The sequence below is a fragment of the Chaetura pelagica genome, unplaced genomic scaffold, assembly GCF_000747805.2.
Source record: "Chaetura pelagica isolate M959 unplaced genomic scaffold, ChaPel_1.0 scaffold130, whole genome shotgun sequence".
Taxonomy (NCBI): domain Eukaryota; kingdom Metazoa; phylum Chordata; class Aves; order Apodiformes; family Apodidae; genus Chaetura; species Chaetura pelagica.
Genome location: NW_009951915.1, coordinates 597802 through 604058, shown reverse-complemented (window position 1 = coordinate 604058; position 6257 = coordinate 597802).

The following is a 6257-nucleotide window of genomic DNA, read 5'->3' as shown; positions in this document are numbered from 1 at the left end:
ATCAGAGGTCACGGGGTCTCCAGTGTTTATCACATTTCTGGACACTTTGCAGTGACTTTGCTGAAGGTTTGAAGTTATAAACTTAACTACTCACACACAGTGATAAGTTAACTTGCTGCTCACCAGTAGGTGGGATAGGCAGGTGGAAAAAGCCTTATGGTCACCTCAGTTGGGTGTAGGGATGGACATGCCCTTGGGGGATTATGTCACACGAGGGCAACCAGGGTTTGGGACATATTTTTGGGGGGAATAAGGCTCTGAAGAAGCTAAATTGTCATGTCAATGTAAGGACATAGCACAGCAACAAAACCTGCACACAGGGAGACAGGGAGATGGTTTCAGATGAGAGCATCAGGGCTGGAGATCTGCTCCAGCAATACCCCAGCCTCCCTGGAGATCTCCCATCAGAACCTCTGTGAGGGGAGAACACGTGGAGGGAGCTGAAGCTGCATTACCCCTCTATGTTCCTGGGGCTGGGTTTGGCCTCCAGGATGCTGGGACAGTGACCTCCTTGCCCACCTGGTTCTTCATGTCTGGAGACAGTGCATTGGGTCATCTCATGGTCACCTCTGTAGGAGCCACCGTGTGGTCCTTGGGTGCATCCCCCCAAGTGAAGACCCTGCAGCTCCCAGCACATCAGACCTTCTACTTCTAAAGAGACAAGTCCTAGGAGATCCATCAGACCTGAGGGATGGCCACCAAGATCTCATCCCCATCAAAGACCTGTGGAGAAACCTCCACCCGCTCCAGCCAGTGCAGGATGGAGCTGCAGAGAAGTATGACTAGTTATTTAAAAATAACCAGCTGAGAACAACATCCAGGCTCTGCAGGACCCCAGGCAACAACTTAGAGATAAAAGGCAGCTCAGCATGGTCCCTGTCCTGTGGGTCACACAGCCTCTCCAGGCCCTTTGCTTCCCAACCATGTGGGTTATTTATACACACAGCAGTCTCCTCTGGTGGAAGCTTTCTCAGGACATCTGTGCTTCAGGTGAGCCAGGCAACATCTACTCCTGCTCCAGCCTCCTGCCCAGCAGGTCCAGCCGTCACACGGGAAGGGACTGAGCAGTTCCCAGCACCAAACCATGGCCCACAGGCCAACCCGTCACGTGGGGAAGGAGGTAGAGGGCTGGGGGCAGAGCCAGGCCTGTGCATTTTTCCTTCCATGCTTTAGCTGAGTGTTCACCTCCCAGACAAGTTGTGTGAAAGCCAAAACCTTTGCTGCGTGGGTCACAAGAGGGAATGGCAGCAGAACAGACACACACACACACCCCTGGAAATAGTTTGTGTTTGCTTCCTCCAAAGGAGAACACTGGGAGAAATCACCTTGTCTAGCCATAAATGAATGTACAGGCTAAACCACTGAGAAGAACCTTTTCATTCCTGACCCACTCCTGCAACATCCCATGTCCTCGATGTCATACTTGGCTCTGAGGAAAGGAAATAACAGAGAGGGTGGAGATGGAGGGGGAATGGATGTGATGAAGCCTTGTATGATCTTCCCCAGCACTGGAGAGTTTTAAGATTCAACTGGACAGGGTGCTGGGCCACCTTGCCTACATGGTGCTATTGCCAAGGAAGTTGGACCAGATGATCCTTGAGGTCCCTTCCAACCTGCTGTCCTATGATCCTGTGGCTCTGGCTGTTGCTGGGAGTCACCTCTGCAAGTCACCTCTCACCCAGGCACCACTCGTGTCTCAGAGCAGTGATCTATCCATACTTCTCTTAGAGGTCCTATTGAAACAAAAAAAAGTGCTGTCACCATTGACAGGGAAACATGGGATAACATCTTCCTGCTGTGGCAGTGTGAGCAGCAGCCACAAGGATCCAGTCTGCTCAGTTCTAAAACTAAATGGAATGAAGAAACTCATCTTTGTTCAAATGACAAACCTGCTTTTTGAAACAAGACCCAGGAAGCAACATCTCTGTGTTGAGACAAATGTCAGAAAACTGACAGAAATTAAGAATGTCGAGTTTTCACCTTATAGGAAATCACTGAATTCAGATGAGGGGACTGAAGAATTTCATAACTGAGGAGCAAAATAATTTGCCCAGGGAAGCTGTGGCTGCCCCATCCCTGGCAGTGTTGAAGGGCAGGTTGGATGGGGCTTGGAGCAGCCTGGGCTGGTGGGAGGTGTCCCTGCCCATGCAGGGGGTTGAAACTAGATGACCTTTAAGGTCCCAACCCAAACCACTCTGGGATTCTGTGATTCCAGCCCAGCTCTGAAAGGCCTTTAGACTGAGGCTTTTTTCCCCAGATGTCAAGATGTGCTTCGGGGAGTGGCAACCTCCTTCCTCCATGTGTCCTCCTTTCCTCCCACCCCACCTCATCCTGCCATTGTCTTCATTGTTTGCAGAGCTTCAGGCCCCAGCACAGGCTGGGGGGGATGGATGGGTTTGGGAGGGGGCTCGTGCTCATTTTTGACATGTTTGGTTCGAGCCAGCATCGCAACTTTGGCATTTCTAGTGGCTCATCCCCAGGCATGTGCCTGGTTGATGGGACCAGGAACACCCAAGTGCTGCACAGGGATCCAAATATCTCACTGGGGCATCTTCATGAGTACCTTCCATTTCCTGGTGGGAAAGAGGCCATCAGCACCCACCCAAGCTCCTGCTTCATGCCTGGATTCTCCAGAGCCTTCAGCAACCCAAGGACCCAAGTTGTGTCATTGCCCCAGTGATGTGCTGGCTGGGTTGGGGACTTCTTCTGGGCCAGAGAGCCATGTCTCTTCTATTAAGGTGTTTTGGGACAGGCCAGTCCCTTCCAGCAAGGGCAGAAGCAATATACTGGAGTTTATGGGTGGAGGGACCATGCCTTGTGACAGCCCCTGTTCCCAGCCACAGGAAGAGCTTGTCCACTCAGTAACACAGAATCAGAGAGTGGTCAGGGTTAGAAGGAACCTCTGGAGATCATCTAGCCCAACCCCCCCTTACTAGAGCAAGATCACCTACAGTAGGTCACACAGGAACATGTCCAGATGGGTTTTGAATGTCTCCAGAGAAAGAGACTCCACAACCTCTCTGGGAAACATCCAACATGAACATCCTCTCTGAACCAGCATCCCTGATCATAGCTAATGGTATCAAGGCCAACTGTGAACATCCCAGGGACCTGCTCAGGAGCTGCAGAGGGAGAAGGTGGGAATGGCTGCAGTGCTGCTCAAAACAACCACCCTGGGCTCCATTCCAGCCCCACCATGCTCCCTAGCTTAACCCAGGAGAAAAAAAACCAAACAACAAATTTCAGTTGTGCAAACTTCCCTCCTGCACCCAGAGCTTTGGGAGTTCTCCAAGCTTTGGGACTAATCAGGGCTCACATTTTAAGAACTCTGCCAAAACCTCAACTCTCTTAAAAAGAAGAATTTTGAGTCAGAAGAAGCTGCCTCAGTGTTTACTGATAAAATCTGCTTCATCACAAAGCTCTGCATGGGCTTTTCAGGACAGTGGTGATGACAACCCCAGCACGTACGTGTCACTTGAATGACTGAGAGATGAGGTCTGGATCTGTTAATCATCAAGGTCGTTTTTCTTCTGCATCCAGCTCTGTCTGTCAGATGAACCCAAAGAAAGTTCTGAGCTGGATCAGAAAGTGATTGGTCTCTGGCTCTTCCAAGGACCAAATGGAGAAAATCTGGTCTCACACGTTTTTCTGGAGCCTGTGGGGATTTTGGCTGCTTCATGGCAAGATGTTTGAAAACAAGGTGACGGCTGCTTTCTTTCCTGCTCTCTGAAAATATAAACTCTGGCTCTGAATTGCCATGAAATTTGGACCAGAGTTGTGCCTCTGTTAGCCCAGAAGACAGGTCAGAAGAGATAATTTCTCTGAAGTTTGCTTTGGTTTGTGACTGGAGCAAAAGGCCAATGTTGTTAGGAGAATGAATAATATTTCTCCTGAAAACCAGGGAAATGTTTCCTTTGGCTGCCACTGACTGATGACCACAGAAAGGTAAAAGCACTTCACTTTGAAAATGACCAAAAAATAATCCAATACAATTAAATAATAATAAGCTTTAAATCCCAAAGTACAAAAACCCAGAGGAAGTGTTTAAAGCCAGGCTGGAGAGCAGGAGGGATTTATTTCAGCCCTCCCCAGCTGAAAATCTCACTGTGATGGACACGTTTGTGAGATGAATTTCAGTGTTGACAAAGCTACGTGGGGTTTGTTTGTTTGTGGGTTGTATTTTTTTTCTGACAGGAACCTTTCTGCTGAAGTTTTGAGGCTGGAGGGACAACATGAACCAAGGTACCAGGAGGTGACAAGCAGGGACTCCTGGAGAGCCCCAGCAAAGAGCCCTTTATAGCATTTTTTTCCCCCTGTGTCTGTTCCTGCTCCAAAGAAATCATCTGCCTGGGCAGCCAGAGGTCAGAGCAAGTGATCATTCCCTTCTATATTTGCTTCCCCTTCCTGGAGTAGCTGGAGAAGAAAAAGGAGTTTGAAAAAAAAAATAATATAATAATAATAATAAATAATAATAAGAAGAAGAAGAAGAAGAAGAAGAAGAAGAAGAAGAAGACAGAGGAAGATAAAATTTTCAATTAAAAAATCAGAGGAAATCCATCCTCTGGTGAAAAAAGGCCATGCAAGAGTTGATGGGACCAGCACCTCCTCCCACTGCTGCCCCCGTGGCTGCTCCTCCATCTGTGGTTCACCCATCTGTGTGTTCCTGGAGGCAGGGGCAGAGGAGCAAGGTCAGGGGGCATGGGAAAGATTAGGGATCGTTGGGAAAAAAAGGTCAAGCGGCCACATTTTTGGCTGCTCCAGAAAGGTGTGGGTTGGCTGGGGGGGAGGGTTTCAGTCTTTTTCACTTTTTCCCTAACACCTGTGGATGGGCAGAGATGGTGTGTTAGGAGGAAGCTTGGAAGAGCCCCAGGAAAAGGGGGCAGGAGCGAGGGGAGAGGTTGGAAGCTCAGCCATGGCTTCTGGGCTGCATTCAAGAGCTGCTGGGTGAGGTCCCTGGCTCACCACAGGAATGGTTTTCCTGCTTTCCAGCTGCATGAAAACCATGTGCACAGTGTCTGGGGGGAGAGGGGGGGGAGGAGGGGATGGGAGCAGCAAGGAACTCTGTGTAGGGATGAACATCTCAGACACAGCTTGAGGGTAAAGACAGAGATCAAAGTGAAGGTTGTGTCCTCTGCAGATCATAGAATCACAGACTGATTTGTGTTGGGAGGGATCTTAAAGATCATCTGGATCCAACCCCCTGCACGGGCAGGGACACCTCCCACCAGCCCAGGCTGCTCCAAGCCCCATCCAACCTGCCCTTCAACACTGCCAGGGATGGGGCAGCCACAGCTTCCCTGGGCAACCTGGCCCAGTGTCTCACCACCCTCACAGCAAAGAATTTCCTCCTAATCTCTAACCTAAATGTCCCCTCTTCCAGTTTAAATCCATTCCCCCTTGTCCTGTCACTGCAGATGCACACAGATACAGATACAGATCCCCACAAGCAAAGCAGGACATGCTCAGGACCTCCTCCAGCTTTCCTCACCAAACCCCTCTTGCAAAGACAGATCCATTTTGGTGTTGTTGGGGTAAATTCTTCTCAACCACGCAGGTGGGCTGTGACTCTGAGAGCTCAACTATCCTTTGCAGTAGTTCCAGTGAGAAAAATGATCACATCTGTCACACATCACAGCAGACAGGACAACCTCTCCACACCTGCCCAGGATGGGGGTTTTCAACCAGCCCCATTACACATAGCAACCCTCAGGACAGACTGTCCCACCAGAATTTAACCTCACAGCAAAGAATTTCCTCCTAATCTCTAACCTAAATGTCCCCTCTTCCAGTTTAAATCCATTCCCCCTTGTCCTGTCACTGCAGATGCACACAGATACAGATACAGATCCCCACAAGCAAAGCAGGACATGCTCAGGACCTCCTCCAGCTTTCCTCACCAAACCCCTCTTGCAAAGACAGATCCATTTTGGTGTTGTTGGGGTAAATTCTTCTCAACCAGGTTCACAGGGGTTGGAGCAACCCAAGGAGACCCTGCCACTGCTGTTGGCTCTGCTTGAAGGGCCCTTTTGTCCCTATAAAGGACAGTGTGACCCACCACAAACCATGGCCCCATTTGCCAAAGTGGAGACTCAGCTCTGTAGGTTCAAGCTTGATCCTGGTCTGACAGACACCTGCCCCAAGCACAGGTGAATTGGGAAGGAGGCTCTGGGTTGGGAATTTACTGGAGGTTTCCTTCACCCCTGACTGCAGGAGAAGCCCAGCATGAGAAGTGGGTCCAATACTATCTTTGTTTCTTC